Here is a 16,284-nt window from a genome sequence, read left to right on the forward strand (position 1 = left end):
CCGGCCCTGGAGTGAGTGGGGGGGGGAAGGGACCCGGCCTCCAGTTGCCGGCCCAGGAGTCGGTGGTGGGGGAGGGGAAGGGAGCGGGCAACCGGAGGCTTCTGCCTCCTGGAGCCTGGAGAGGGTGGGGTTTGCAGAGGGGTGGGACCTCAGACAGGTAGAATGCCATAGACTACACCCTCCAAACCAGCCATTTTGTCCTGGGTAACAATTGCTGCCAATCTCCAGGTGAGGGCTACAGATCACTCACAATTACAACTGCTCTTCAGGTAGCAGAGATCAGTTCCTCTGGAGAAAACAGTGGACTCTGTCATTATACCCTGCTGAGGTCACCACAGCAAATTGACACTGTTTGCCCAAAGCCAGCGCACTGCCCCAGAGCCTCTTTCTAGATCTCGTTGTATTGCTTTCACAACGGGCTTTACTGCTAGTGTGTGTCATAAAATGTAATGCCAGGTAGCTGAGATATAAACTTCATAAAGGACACAAACACAAAAGGTTTTTTTTACTTAAAATAAAAACATGCTTAAAACATTAGCACTCTTGCAATATTTTGTTTATTTAACTGTCTGATAACTGACACCTCTTGCTCTGAATTATTGCATCAAAATGTCTGTGCATTTTGCACAGAGCAATCTTGAGTATGCTGTTCAGGTGTGTATCTGTAAGCTGCAAACCTATGATGATGCAGCAGCAGCAGAACTGGAGGAAGAAGCAGAAGACAGCCAGTTCCACTGCGGGCCTGATAGAAGCCCTCCGGGGGCCTGATCTGGCCCCCCGGCCACATGTTTGACACCCCTTGTATTAGGGCTGCCAGCCCCCAGGTTGGGGGTTCCCCCACTTTTGAGGGCTGTGATCTGCTGCCAGCCAACCCCATCCCCAAATAGGAACGTCATTGGGCAACATCCCTGACGTGATAACATGACCCAGAAGTTATGCCATTGTGACGTCACACACAACACGTTGGTTTTGGGCAAACCTTATGGTTTTGAAGCTGAATAACAGTAGAGTTTTTGCCTCAAAAGCAGAGCATTGTGCTCAATGTTGCCGATGTGATGACATCATTCCCGGGTGATGTCATCACATCAGGGTGTTGCCTGATGATGTCCCACCCACCCTTGAAACATCCCCCAAATCCACCCCCCTGCAACAACGAAGGGACTTGGCAACCCTAGACTGTATGGAGGAGATGGAATGAGGGGCTTGACCACAGCCCTGGAGAAAAATGTCCTGCCTCTTAAATGTATAGAAAGAACAGTTGAAGCTTTCATACCACAGAGGTAATTAACATCACCAGATAAATAGCATCCCGTTAAGCCTTTGTTACAGGATTATGACTATTTTTTTCCCTAGCAACGTTATGTGCCACAGGCAATGGGAGGATCATTTTGAGTACGCTATGGTGAAATACCTTCTCTTGTATTGACAGTGGGCCGTGAATAACATTTCTATTTACTGAAGCTTTCAAAGAAAAAAAAAATGCCACTCTTCAACCAACACATAATTTCACAACGATCTCAGACGTTTAGAAATGAATTACTTCCTCACTATTAAAATGAAGATATTAGTCACATAGTCCTAAACTGCAAAAAGTTTAGGAAGAAACCTGAAGCTTTCATTGAACATCACAAATCTCTGTTGCCAAAATGGCTACGCCACGCCCATGCCAAGTTTACCACCAAGATAACATTAGTTGGGAAGCTGTGTCGGTTTGAAGCAGTAAAACAAAGTTTGAGTCCAGTGGGGCACCTTTAAGACCAACAAAGTTTTATTCTGGGTATAAGCGTTCATGTGCATGCACACTTCTTCAGATACATATATAGGTAGAGGGGAAGGTGGGGGACTTGTTGCCAGGAAGGGCTACTTAGAATCAAGATGCATAAGTTAGGTAAACGTTTCCCTTACTCGAAAGCCAGTCAAATCCGACTCTAGGGTTGCGGTGCTCATCTCCGTTTCCAAGCCGAAGAGCCAGCGCTGTCCAAAGACATGTGGCCGGCATGATTAGACACAGAGGCGACACAGAGGCGCACGGAACGCTGTTACCTTCCCACCAAAGCAGTACCTATTTTTCTACTTGCAATTTCTTGCTTTCAAACTGCTAGGTTGGCAGGAGCTGTGTCATGCGGCACTCGAGTCTTGAACTGCTTAACCTTCTGGCCTGCAGTTCAGTGTCTTAACTACTTGAGCCACCACAGCCCAATGCATAAGTTACTCAGCAATAAATATAGTTAAGATTCGCTTTAATCCAATCTTAGTTATAATTTAATCCAATTTTAGCTATACTTGTGGCTCAGTTACTTATGCATCATTACTCTAAGTAGCCCTTCCTGGCATCAACCCCCACCCCCAACCTATATGTATGGACAGGTAACTGCCATTTCAGTGTATCTGAAGAAGTGTGCATGCATACAAAAGCTTATACCAGGAATAAAACTTTGTTGGTCTTAAAGGCACCACTGGACTCAAACTTTGTTCTGCAAAGAAAGTACTTAACAACTTGTAGCCTGGTAACCTGCTTGCCTGCACACACACAGAATCTGGAACTTCCAAGGGGAAGGAAATTATTGGTAGCACATTCAAAGAATTCATAGCATAGTACTTTGACATAAGTTCTTCTTTTTCTTCTGTTTTGACTACAATGGATAACTCACTCGCTGTTCAGGAAATGGAGCCTGGCAGTGGCTCTAGGTTTCTTATTTGCAATTCTAAGTTCTTTATTCTCCAGTCCAACCAACAATGATGATACCCAAACAGCTCTGCACCTCAAAATAAACCTTTGGACCACCACATATCTTATATCCCTGGACTCTGCAAAGGGACAGAGTTTCCTAGTCCAAAGCCAGGGCTGAGTGCTCAATGTTTCACAGTGGGTTATTGAACTGAAGAGGCAGCTGCACCCCCAAATTCAGCTCTGGACCATACCAAGCCATGCATCCCCTGCCTCTCCTAACTGGGTCCCATAAAATGACACCCACAGGGTCCCCAGTTCAGCCTGGTTTGGGGTCAGAGTGCTTCAAAGTGGGATATCTCAAGAAATTAGCAGTTGTAGAACAAGTAACCGGGGGGACAGAAGTATCCTGGATGTGCCCCCCAAATAAGCATGAGAGGGGCACCCAACTTTGAAGGGGGGGCTAGTGTATATCACCTTGTGGAACACAGTCTCTAGAGTCTAGGGGTGCACAATTTGACATGGTCCAAAATGTATTTTGAGGTGCAAAGCCATGGAAGTATCATTGAGATTAGCAGTTGGGCTAAAGGATAAAGTAACTCAGAACTGCAGCCAGTCACACGGTCTCAGCCTAAGCTACCTCACAGGGTTGTTGTGAAAATAAAATGGAAGAGAGGTGAACAACAAAAGCCGTTTTTGGGCCCCCAGTGGAGAGGAAGACAGGCCTATAAGGATCCAGGAACTAATTTAAGCCATCCATCAAATCAACAAAAATGGGAACATCCACAGACTTAACTACAAATGATGCTTTGAGTTCCATGAATAGATCCAAAGTTTTAAAAGTAGACAGGCAGCTAGAGTTGCCAACTGGCCTGGAGAAGAAAATGTCCTGTTCTTTTAATAGGGGCACACCATGCAGAAGAGGGCACTGGAAGCTTTTCACAGCATGGAGGCAAACAGCATCAGCTGGCAAATGGCATCCCAGTCACCCTCTATTAAATGGAAGGGACAGTTTTCTCCAGGCTGTGGGACAACCCTCTAGTTCAAACTTGCCCCAGACAACACTTAGGAAGTTTATTCAGAAGTAAGTCCTTGTGAGTGTAATGGAAGTAGGTATTGCTGACTCTGCCCTGGATAGCCCAGGATAGCCCGACCTCAAAACCTAAGCAGAGTCAGCCATGGTTAGTATTTGGATGGGAGATGGAGCAGAGGTCCATCAGTGGATATTAGCCACAAGGTATAGATAGGGACTCTGGGGCAAGTGATGCTCTGTCATCTTGGTGCTTGGGGGGGGGGTCAACAGTGGGAGGGCTTCTAATGTCCTGGCTCCACTGGTGGACCTCCTGATGGCACCTGGTATTTCTGGCCACTGTGTGACACAGAGTGTTGGACTGGATGGGCCTTTGGCCTGATCCAACATTGGCGTCTCTTATGTTCTTATGTTCTTAACCCTAGGATTCCACTGAAGCTTTTGCGCTGTGCCTATGTTATTTTGGAAATCGGGTTCCATCTTACCAGCCGCTGTTGAAGATCATTGAAAAGCTTGATTTATACCTGGGAGAGGCATTCAGCTGTTATTCTTTCCACAGTGGGAGTCTTCTGCTGCAGTTACTTTCTGTTTGGAGGTCTATGGACACTATTTATGTCTGGAATTACAGAAGAGCCAACTGTTGGTCCTGAATATGTTTTTTGTTTAAACTATGTTTAATTGTTATGAGCAAATTGTTGGATCTATGTTTATATACTCTATTGGGTTGTGACCACTAACCTTTCTTTGTATTTCAATGAATATAATATAAGTTTTGAACATAGTTGTGAATTGTAGATGGTCTTCCCTTGGTGGATATTGTTTGTGGCTATATTTCTACACTAAGGGTTCCCTATTGTCTTCTAAAATTGCGACAGCAAAAAAATCAACCATCCTGCTCCACTGAAGAAACATGCATAAAATCAAGCTGTTGATTTACTTCACTTAAATGACCAAAGGACTCCTTTCACCATTTGACTAAAGCATCTGTTCCAGGACACCAACAGCATAAAGTGCATCAAGAAAAAGTAGTAAAGTTTTTTGAAAGTGCTGCTACACTAGGTTGCAGATTTGTTACTGTGCTATCACTTTGTTTGATGGCCTTTATTTTAAGTGCTGCAGTTGAGAAATTACTCTCTCACCCCTGCCAGCACTCCCATCCTTCTATTAAAAAACTCCCCCTCCCCTCTTTCCCAATGCAGACACAGGTGTCAGGTAGTCTGACTGCCACTCAACAAATAAAATTGCTTCAGAAACCAACAGGATGTAGGTAATGATACTTGAGAACAATATTTTAGAAATTAAACCCTTGTCATAATACTATATTAATTAGAAAAAGAAAGAGTAGGTTTTCACACCCCGCTTTTCTCTACCCTAAGGAGTCTCAAAGTGGCTTACAATCACCTTCCCTTCCTCTCCCCACAACAGAAACCCAGTGAGCTAGGTGGGGCTGAGAGAGTTCTGAGAGAACTGTGGCTGGCCCAAGGTCACCCAGCAGGCTACATGTGGAGGAGGAGTGGGCAATCAAACCTTGTTCTCCATATTAGAGTCCGCCACTCTTAACTACAACCAGGCTACCTCTCTATTAATGCCTTCTGGGCCAGACAGCATCTCCAACAAAACACGGGAACTTTTTATTTTTATTATTATTTTGTGCAGAAAATAACACGATGCCCTAGAAACAGGGCAGCACGATATTCTAGAAAGGAAAGCAGCGCGTTACTACCCACAGGAGCAGAATAATCACGTTCTAAGGCAACCGGATTCCAGCAACCCCACCACCGCACAGGAAGAGGGCAGCGACGCTCCAAGATCCGGTTTTGCATCTTAACAATAAAATCAGTCAATATTTAAGTCAAAAACCTTTCGGAATGTGTGGCTCAAATGCGCTAGTCAGATAGACCTAGCTAGGAAATTGGCCACAGAATGGAACCCTCGTCGCCAGGAATTCTCCTCCCCCACCCAACACCCGGCCAACATCTTCGGCTCGCTCGATTTTATCGCGTTCAGATCTCTTTGGCAAGCGGCAGGTTGAGCGCTCATAGTGGGAAGCCGCCCGCCGCGCCGCCACGGCGTCCTCGCCCCGCGGTTTCTGGGCACGACCGTCCCTGCCTCTTTAGAGCATCGCCACACCTCCTTTCCCCTCTTCTTATCAGGCTATGCCCGAACATGCCTACCTTTTGCAGAACGTACACCCTGGGGATACAGTCTCTCCCCAATGCCATCATCATCAGCAAAGACCCCGGCTCCTCCACAAATCTATACTCGATCGGGACAAATCTCTGCAAGGACAAGATCTGTGTTCCGGTTTCAGGACACAAGAACAGCCCTGCCGTATCAGGCCAATCGTCCACCGAGGCAGACAGCCGCACGGCCGGTTTATTCGGAAACTTTCTCCCGGCGCGTTCAATGGGGGCTTACTCGGGAGCAAGCCCCGTGGAACGGAAGGGCTTTGCTTCCGAGGACGCACGCCAAGGATCGATCCCACCCACGGGCTGCGTCCCGTCCGCGGCCGCAAAGAGCGTCTTGGAGAACAGAGAAAAAAAAATCACGTATACACACCTGCCCGTAAAAAGTCTTCCTCCCTAAGAAAACTCCGAGGGATGAGCCGTTCTGCTCAACACCGTGATCGCTTGCGGAGAATTCGCAGGTTATGAATTAAGCCCGCCTCTTGCCTTATTAGGAGTGAAGAGGGCGGGGCAGCAACGGGCTCCTCCCATTGCCCCTGAGCAATAAATGGGTTAAAAGCCAGGAGTTACACAGAACTAGGTGGGGGGAAAATATGTGACCACTGGCTCATGAAAGAATCTATACCCCACAAATTGTATTAGTCTTTAAGGTGCTACTTGGGCTTTTGTTCTTTTCTACTGCTATGGGCAGACTAAGAAGGCTACCCATCTTGATCTAGCCAGGGAAATTTCACTTGTCTGGGCCCTGAAAATTAAAAGCAGCAGCCCTGTATTTCTTCTCCCCCTCCAACCTCCCTGCTTCAGCTCTTGAGATTTTACCGTGGTCCACCTTTGTCACTCTGGTAAACGAAAATGGCAAAGTGTACTCTAAAATGGGATACTATGCCTACCCGGCCAGGTCCAGGCACTTGAAAGGAGAGAATTCTAGTGATGTTCCCTGGTCTCCACTTTCCCCCAAAAAGTGGCCTGCGAAGAAGTCTGGGGTTGCTACGTGGAGAAAGGCAATGGCAAACTGCCTCTGAACATCCCTTGCCTTGAAAACACGACAGGGCAGTGTTCCCTCTAAGCTGAGTTAGTGTGAGCTAGCTCACAGTTTTTTAGCCTCCGGCTCACACATTTCTGTCTTAGCTCAGGAATGGTGGCTCCAGAGCAAACTAATCTATGCAGTAGCCAAATTGCTCGCTCACAAGTTTAATGCCAGTAGCTCACAAAGTAGAATTTTTGCTCACGAGACTCCACAGCTTAGAGGGAGCGTTGCCAGAGGGACACCATAAGCCAGCTGTGCTAGGGATGCCGCCCTCCAGGTAAGGCCTGGGGATCCCCCAGAATGACAGCTCCTCTCCAGACTACAGAGGTCAGTTCCCCTGGAGAAAATGGATGCTTTGGAGGGTGGACTCCATGGCATTGTACTTCATTGAGGTCCCTGTCCTCCCCAGGCTCCATCCCCAAATCTCCAGGAGTTTCCCAACCTGGATCTGGCTACCATCCTCCTTCCATCCCCTACTGGTGACCAGGGGGGACCCAGCAACCCTGTGACTTGACAGCACCTTCCTCCACTAGCACGACACAGTGAAAACTCCTCCTTTCAGCTCTCTTTAGGACCAAACCCAGGAAGGAAAGGGAGGAGGGGAGGTTGTACTCATGGCTAAAGCAAAGAAAAGCAGCCCACCCTAACAGAGTCGTGTCTTCTGTCCCCCACCCAGAAAACATAAAAAACCCTACAAATGCAGTGAGGGGTCTACCAGGGAGGGGTGGTGGTGGTGGCTCTCCAGAGAGACCTGCCTAAGGAAAGCCATTTGCAACAAGTCATGACGTCACAACCTGACTCATCCGTGCAGGAACAGTACAGAGGCAGGCCGGCCAGATCGGGCAGCAAACGAACTGAATACCTGAAGCTGTTTTATGTTATTCATTCATTTATTTATCATATGGCAGAGTTACACACAGGAAGCATCTCATAATATAAAACATGGAACCAAGTTGATACAACCGGTACACAGACTGATTGGACAATCCCCCTAAATATAATACCTAAATTTTCAATCCACTCAGTTGCAGCCGGGGAGAGTTTAAAGAGCTCCGTTCACATTCCTGTGACGGATGGAAAATAGTTTGGCAGGCTGCACCAGAATCGCACCTAGGTTCTGGCATTTTGCCCCATTTAAACAACAGGTCCGCACACCTGCCAGAGCCTGTTCATATTCTATTAGCTGTCTTCCATACTTTATCGAGCAAGTCACATCCTGCAGGGTGCAATTCTTGGGGGGGGGGGGTTGATTCTGACTCGCCTCCTCGTGGCACACCCTGGATAACGCTAAAGAGCTCTAACTTCTGGCTGCTAGACAATTGTCGGATCTCCTGGCTACACAACACACATGGAAACAATCAACCAATCAAGCAGTCCTTCTCAGTATAGGAGATTGCATCCGAATCTGCCAAATGAATATCGAGGGTATTTGTTGTTGTTGTTCAGTCGCACAGTCGAGTCCGACTCTTCGCGATCCCATGGACCAGCAAGTCCAAATGCCAACACTTGTCGCGGATCTTACTGGCCAATAAAATAGATTTAGCTGCTTTATACTGAATCAGATCATCAGTCCATCAAGGTCAGTATTGCCTACTCAGACTGGCAGCAGCTCTCGGCTGTCTCAGGGAGAGGTTCACGTCACCTACTGCTGGATCTGGAGGAGGTGGGTACCAAACCTGGGCCTTTCTGCATGCCAAGGAGATGCTCTACCACTGAGCCATGGCCCCTTCCCTGGGTTAGGGGGTGGTGAGCAAGAAGAAGAGCATGTTGCCGATAGACCGATCACTGGGTGAATAAACTATTTCCCCCACCCTGCCCCTTACATATCTCGCGTGCAAGAAACAGAGCAGATGTTTTGTTTTTACAAATGTTAAGCCGTTACAAAATAGACAGCAGAAGCCAATATATATTCTAGCTCATTTGGAGCTGTTTCTCTACATGCCTGGCACAGACTGGGGAAATGTACCCAAAGATGTCTCCCCCCCCCCCCCCGCCGCCAGATGTCTTACCAGTACAAGAACCTATATAAATAAAAGGCTCTGTTTGTCTGGAGAAAGCATAACTCATCCAAAAATAAAGTGAGGTGCTGAACTGGCCACCAGCTTCCGGGTGATCATCACAGGAACTGAAGTGCCAAAAATGAAGGAAAGGGACCATTCAGGAACAGATTGGCTCTGCACCATTGCTCTGCTATTTGCCATGGACAAAGGTTTACTAACAAGAAGCCATGAAAGTGCCAGCAGCACTTGACTGGATCACTGCTGTGAAAAAAACCACGGTGGGGTGGGGAGGTTAACCACTTTACTAACCTCTCGGAGATTGTGTGGGGCCGTGGAAAGAGCTACACTCTAACAGTTATATGGTTAAATGTCTTTGCTCATAACTCTCATAACAAAGAACAGAACTTCTGCCATGAAACATCAAACAAATGTGTGTGTGACCAAATACGTGATGAGAGCCAGTTTGGTGTAGTGGTTAAGTGTGCGGACTCTAATCTGGGAGAACCGGGTTTGATTCCCCACTCCTCCACTTGCACCTGCTGATGTGACCTTGGGTCAGTCACAAGCTCTGGCACAGCTGTCCTTGAAAAAGAGCAGTTTCTGTCAGAGTTCTTTCAACCCCACCCACCTCACAGGGTGTCTGTTGTGGGGAGGGGAAGGAAAGGAGTTTGTAAGCCGCTCTGAGACTCCCAGTGAAGGGCGGGGTATAAATCCAATCTCTTCTCTTCTTCGTCTCTTCTACACATCTTCAAACCATTATATATTGATCAGCCATTGACAAGACTAAAGGTCACTTTCAGTTATACTAAATACCCCCATCTCTAATCCGGGGAACCATCTTTACTTCTAATTGGTTACAGTTTAGCTAGGTAACATCCTGTTTACACACAACATCAGTTTAACTCTATAATGACTGAAAGTGTTGACAGCTTGCAAATATTCCAACAAATGCCAAACCAGGATCAAAGGAAGCCAGGTCCAAATACCCATTTTGCCACAGAAGGCTGCTGTCTGACTTTGGTCCAGTCACACACCTCTACCTCATAGGGTTGTTGTGAGAATAAAACAGAGGGAAACAGGACAACCTAAAGCTGCTTTGTCCCCTTTGGGGAGAAAGGCAGCACAGGGAGGGAGGGTGGAAAATATCTCCTCCTTTACAAAACAGAGAGCATTTCAGGACCTTCCTGAGCTACAGGAACTGGTGTGGTTTAGTGGACAGAGATCTGGGTTGGGATCCCCACTTCTCCACTGAAAGTTACTTGGGCCAAACACACAATCTCACCCTAAGCTACCTGACAGGGTTGTTGTTTATTATTTATTTATATTGGGTAACATATAACAACACAATAAGTACGGTTAAAAAATTAAACAATTTAAAACAATAATAAACATTAAAACATGATCACAATTCAGACACGTCAACTGGCTGTGGGAGGTTCCCTGGCATATTATTTGGGCTGGTAGGTGGGTGACAACAACCTCAGGGAAGCCATATAGGGACGTCTGCTGACTCAGCCAAAAGCCTGGCAGAACAGCTCCGTCTTGCAGGCCCTGCGGAATTGAAGATGATCCCGCAGGGCCCTAATCTCGACTGGGAGCATGTTCCACCAGGCAGGGGCCAGGGCAGAAAAAGCCCTGGTCCTCTTCAAGGCAGGACGGACATCCTTTGGGCCAGGGACAACCAGGAGGTGTTGGTCCATAGAGCGTAACGCTCTTCAAGGCATATATGGGAAGAGGATCAGATGGAGAAGAGAACAATGAGCTCCCACTGGGGAGAAAGGTGAGTTTAACTTATGTTACAAATCTGGTTTTGCTTTAACTTTGCAGGAAAGGATGATCTCTGAGGCTGTAGCTTCACCCAGTATTGCTGAAAGTGTTTTTGTAATGTATTGAAACAATTACATGAATCACCTCATAGAACTCCCATGTTAAGCTTCGAGCCCAGCTAGGGCTCCTCTGAATGGACTTCCTATTGGTCGCTCTGTAACAGCGACCAATCAGAACTGTACTATTCCCTGAGAGGGAAAAGCTCCCATTGGGTTTTAACTCAGCAATCTCATTGGTTGTTAAATGTAAATAGGCGTGGCTATATTAGCCCGGTAATGTTTAAAAGGAGCATAGCTCCCACTGTTTTGTTGTCTGGTTTCTGACTGAGTTGAGTGCTTGTTCATTACTTCCAATAAAGCTGAATCACTTGCTGAATCACTCTACGAGTCCTTTGTTAGTGCGATCTAACAGTTTTGTTAGGAGGAAGCGCTAGGGCTGTCAACTCCTGGTTGAGAAATTCCTGGAGATTTGGGGATGGAGCCTCGAGAGAGTGGGGTTAGTAGACAAAAGGGACCTCAGCAGGGTATGAACGCCGTAGAGTCCACCCTCCAAAGGAGACATTTTCTCCAGGGAAACTGATCTTTGTAGCCTGGAGATCAGTTGTAATTCCGGGAGATCTCCAGGCCTCACCTGGAAGATAGTAATCCAAGGCAGAGCTGCTCATTCATTATTCAAGCTACCATTAAGTATGGTGGCTGGTGTGAGCAGGCAGACTTCTAGTAATAATACTAACCCATTGCTTGAACAGCAATTGAAATGTAACTAAGGCCTATTGTGCATGCCCAGTTTACTGCAGAGAATCCGAGCAGTCAAGCCTTTAAGCTTGACTTCGGATTCTGTGCCTGCCACACGCACCATTCTTTTTCCTCCAGTGTATCTATTCTGCAGCTACAACCAAAAAATGCAGGGCAACTGAGCCGGTATCACTGTTCCTGTGGGGAGCTCTGTGCTGCCTTCTCCTGACTCCCAGTTTAAATTGACAAGAGAGGGCAGCCCAGCCAGGAGTAATCCCCCTCCCCAGCACTCTGAGACTAGCGATAGTCTCATATCGCCAGACTCATGCCACTTGTAAAAAATAATAAAGTGTAGGCGGTGGAGCGGCCTTCGAGGGGTGGGGAAAGGGTGGAGGGAAATCCGAGGGAATCTGTATGCTTTGGTTTGGAAGCAAAGCAAGGGAAAAACTGGCACAAAAGCACTCTCAGAAAACCCAGGGACACAACGAATGGAAAGTGTACTGAGCACTGAAAGGAGAAAAAACAATGCAGAATGAAAAAGAAAACCTGACAGACATGCACAGTGAAAGTGAGGCAAACACATGTGCATAATAGGCCTTTATCTCTTCTAATTATTGGGGAGGGTTGTAGTTCTAACTTCTAATCTCACACTTCTTATGTGCTTTAACTAAGACTCAAAGCAAGATGTATTTTAAAACCACAAACAAATTATCTTCACATATTTAAGCTAGAGTATTTGCTTTGATGTGAACTGAAACGAAGACACTCACTATTCCACATGTATAACCAGTAAAACAGATGAATACAGGTCCCAATGCATTTAAAAGGCAGGGAAGAATCAGTCTTGCGGTACCCTGATAGATTCTTGAGAAACATTCACTTGATACACACTCATATGAACAGAGGGGTTATTCTATTATTAAGCATGTTTTTAACTTCCCAGACAGGATAGGTAGGAGAAGGGAATGACAACCAGAAAATAAGGGGAGAGGGGAACAAACTCAGGAGAAGTAGAAGGTAGAGGAGAGAGAAATGAAAACATACCTGGTTGGTAAATGGGCTTATCAGCCTCTCATGCGAGGTAACTGATTGCATCAGCCTTCTTGTAGTTAAAAAAAAAGTTTCCACTCAGGAAGAACTTGCTGGAAGAGTACAGCAAACAGGAAGAGGAAGTCAGAGCTGCTGGTGCTTATTTTGCTCTGGCTTCCATGTGCCCTTAGTGGCCAGAATGAAGAACTGCACAAAAAGTAAAAGAAAATGCATTCACTGAACAGAACATGATTCCAGCTGTATAGACCAGGAGTGTCAAACATGTGGCCCGCGGGCCGGATGAGGCCCCGGAGGGCTTCTATCAGGCCCACAGTGGAACCGGCCATCTCCTGCTTCCAGTTCTGCTGCTGCCTCTTAGCTTGCTTCGCCAGACTCTCTCAATCACTCAGCCGTTTCATGTTTTCCCCTGGGTCCTAGACTCAGAACTCTGAGCATAAGATTCCTGTGGTGAATGTCAATAAATCAAAAGTAGGTTTGCAGCTTACAGATACACACTTGAACATCATTCTCAAGATTGCAATAGCACAGACATTTGATGCGGAGCAAGAGGTGTCAGTTATCAGATACTATTAAATAAACAAAATATTGCAAGAGTGCTAATTTTTAAGCATGTTTTTATTTTAAGTAAAAAAAAATGTTTGTCTCCTTTATAAAGTTTATATCTCCGCTACCTGGCATTACATTTTATGACACATATGGCCCAGCCCAACAAGGTCTCATTTATGTCAGATCCAGCCCTCATAACAAATTAGTTCGACACCCCTGGTATAGACCATCAAGCAGGCATGCCCCCCCAAAAAAATTTGTACCACCAGTCCCCTGTCTTAGTGGCCCTGGCAGGCTTTTTCAAATTATTGCTTCATACATAGTTTACCTTTCTCATAAAGACTCAAGGCAGATTAGAACTATTAAAAACCAACTAGAAAAACTATATACAAACTTTAAAAAAATATTAAAATGACATAAGAAGAGCCTTGCTGGATCAGACCAGTGGTCTGTCAAGTCCAGCATCCTGTTCCACACACTGGCCAAACAATTCCCCTGGAAGGCTAATGAACAAGTATAGAGAGGCCAAGTAGGTATGCCAGGTCCAGATTAGGAAATACCTGGAGATTTTGGGGGTGGAGCCTGAGGAGGGTGGGGTTTGGGCATAATGCCATAGAGTCCAACTTCCAAAGTGTCCATCTTCTCCAGGTGAACTGATCTCTATCACCTGGAGATCAGTTCTAAAAGCAGGAGATCTCCAGGCACCACCTGGAGGTTGGCAACCATTATTTCTCCTGATGCTGCCTCCTGGCTCTGGGGTTCAAAGTCTGCCACCTTGGTGTGCAGAGGTTCCCTTTAGTTAGCTTTGCTAGCAGCCACTGATTGACCTCTCCTCCATGAATTTAAGGGCTCGTCTAGAAGTGAATAGTGTCCCAATGTTTGCCTCAGGAATGTGCTGCCATTTTAGATAACGAGTTCCCACCCAGGAACTCCTTTGAACTTCGCTGCAGAGGCCTAATTCTGGTCAGAGGGCACCGATGCCTTTTGGGGGATGAAAAACTACATGGGAGGAAGCAGGATCCCATCCTTCCCCCACATCACGATGGTCCCAATCAAATTCCAGTCCCTGCAGCGACGTTTAAAGGAATTTCTGGCTGGAAATTCACTTTTTAAAATTATGTCCATCATGTCTAGACAGGCCCTGATTCTCTGTTAAAGCTTTCAGTGCCTGAGGCTATCACTACACCTGCTGGCAGTGAATCCCACAATTTAATTACTCATTGGGTGTGTTCAGACGCGGCATTTCAGCCGGCATAAACTGTACCGGTTGGAACCGGTGCAGTTTATGCCGGCTGAAACACGATCACACTCACCTCCATTTTGCGGATCCCATCGCTGTATGCCCGCTCACACGCTGTGGGCGTCGGCTTTTTTTTTAACTCAGTTTGAGCATGCGCATAGGCAGCCATTCACAGAATGGCGATCTTTACGCATGCTCAAAACACCCGATATTACATTTAAACTTTAAAGGTAAGGACTCCAAGGCCATTTTCACTTCCCAGTCTGCTCCTCCTCTACAATATCTTTTTTGAGATACAGCTGCCAGAACTTGACACAGTATTCCCAGCCCCGTAGCTAAGGAGTTTTGGGGGAGGGGGCCTGGGGGGCACCAGCCAATTAAATCAAAGTTAATTAAATTAACCTTGATTTTATTGGTGGAACTCCTAAGGCAGCCCTGCATACACACCCAGGCTCCAGGGTAATGCCCAGTGGCCGCAGCTTCCCTCCCCACCGCCCTGCAAGGGTAGATCAGTCTCCTGTGTAACTCATAGCCCTACTAACAAGAGAACCGGCACTGAAAAGGGCGACCGCGGTGTGTGCTTCAGAGAAATTCAGGGGGCAAGGATTCCACTCCCTTGGCTCCCCGCTCGGCTCCCCAGCACCAGCCGTCAGCCTTGTCCTCCCACAGTTCCTCCCAGAGCCTTCCCGACAGCTGCACCCACTTCTAAGCACTCTTCCCCCAGGGCGGGCAGTCTCGCGGGCTGGCTGGCTCTCTGTCCTTCCCTCCCTCGCTCGGTGGGTCATCGCCTCCTCAGACCGGCTGTGGGGCTTTCCAGGGCATGGGCAAGCTGGCAAGCAGCGGAGCGTCCTTAAGCTGAGGAGCCACTTTGGGGAGCTGTAGGATGAGCCCCGCTCTGCAGAGCAGTGAAGACACACCGGGGAAAGTGGGCACCGGCACTAGGAATGAGGGAGGCAGGCACCCAGGAGCAGCAGCAGGTGGCACGGAGTCACCGGCTACTGGGCTGAGGGCAGAAATGGGGGAAAGCCGAGGATTGGGGAGGGACGGGGGGGTGGGCCCCCCATGGGCCCCTGGGTAGCTACGGGCCTGCAAATCTGGGCATACCACTGATCCTTGCATGTATTAAAACAGTACCTCCCTTCTGATGAAATGCCCTCCTGAAAAGTTCCATTTTGCATGTTCTGTGAATGGATACCTGTTGGGGAGTCTTTGCAAAGATCCTTCTTCTGAAGTAAGTCTGCTGATGGTGGAGAGGACAAAGGACATGTGCCCAAAAGTCTCATTCTGTATATTGAATTGCACACGATGTGCAGTATAACCCTGACTTTGACCTGTAGAAACCTAAACTCACAGTTTCTCTACGATAACTTGAAAGAATGTTACGGGAGAGCAATGGGGTATCTTGAAAACCATGGAAAGAATTACACACCACAACTACCTTGTGGCCCAAAAGAGGAAGGACATAAAAAGATTCTTATATTAAACACTGTTTAGACTAAGGAAACATTTTTAATTGTACTGTAAGAGGTCTTGAGAACTGCATTACGAGGCAGAATCGGAGTGATTTAAATGAAATGAAATAAACATTCACAAGAAAATCAAATAAAATTTGCATTAAATTATTTCATACTCATCTTCTGACCACTAGAGGGAGTCAAACTCCGTACTAATCAAATCGCAAATGACTTGCTGGTTGCAAGAGGCATCGCTGGTTCGTATGGGTTGCAGCACATTATAACGGAAATGCCAAGCGGAAATGCCAAGCCCGTGCAAAATTGCATGGAAAGCCCTGTTGCGTTTGCATTTACATGAGGGCTGACAGTGTATGGGGGAGGGGGGGTGGCCAGGTTCTTCAAATGCTGGGGGATGCAATTAAATTGCTTATTTGCTGAGGAATGGCCTGTTGGCATCAATTGACAGGAGCAGTGGTATATTTGGGAAATATTAATGTAATGTAATAATGTAATGTAAATACT

At 46.8% G+C, this 16,284-nt stretch overlaps 1 protein-coding gene across 1 annotated transcript in view; it reads right to left on the minus strand.

Annotated features, from left to right (window-relative positions):
• Positions 1–6,334, minus strand: part of LOC107118560 (C-type lectin domain family 2 member D-like) — a 33,800-nt gene extending 27,466 nt beyond the window's left edge. The window contains exon 1 of the mRNA XM_015420924.1: positions 6,258–6,334. The gene's annotated coding sequence lies outside the window, so the exon portion shown is untranslated. The remainder of the gene's footprint in view (positions 1–6,257) is intronic.
• Positions 6,335–16,284: the final 9,950 nt, after the last annotated feature.

Source organism: Gekko japonicus, unplaced genomic scaffold (genome assembly GCF_001447785.1).
Source record: "Gekko japonicus isolate JY-2015 unplaced genomic scaffold, Gekko_japonicus_V1.1 scaffold2720, whole genome shotgun sequence".
NCBI classification, from domain to species: domain Eukaryota; kingdom Metazoa; phylum Chordata; class Lepidosauria; order Squamata; family Gekkonidae; genus Gekko; species Gekko japonicus.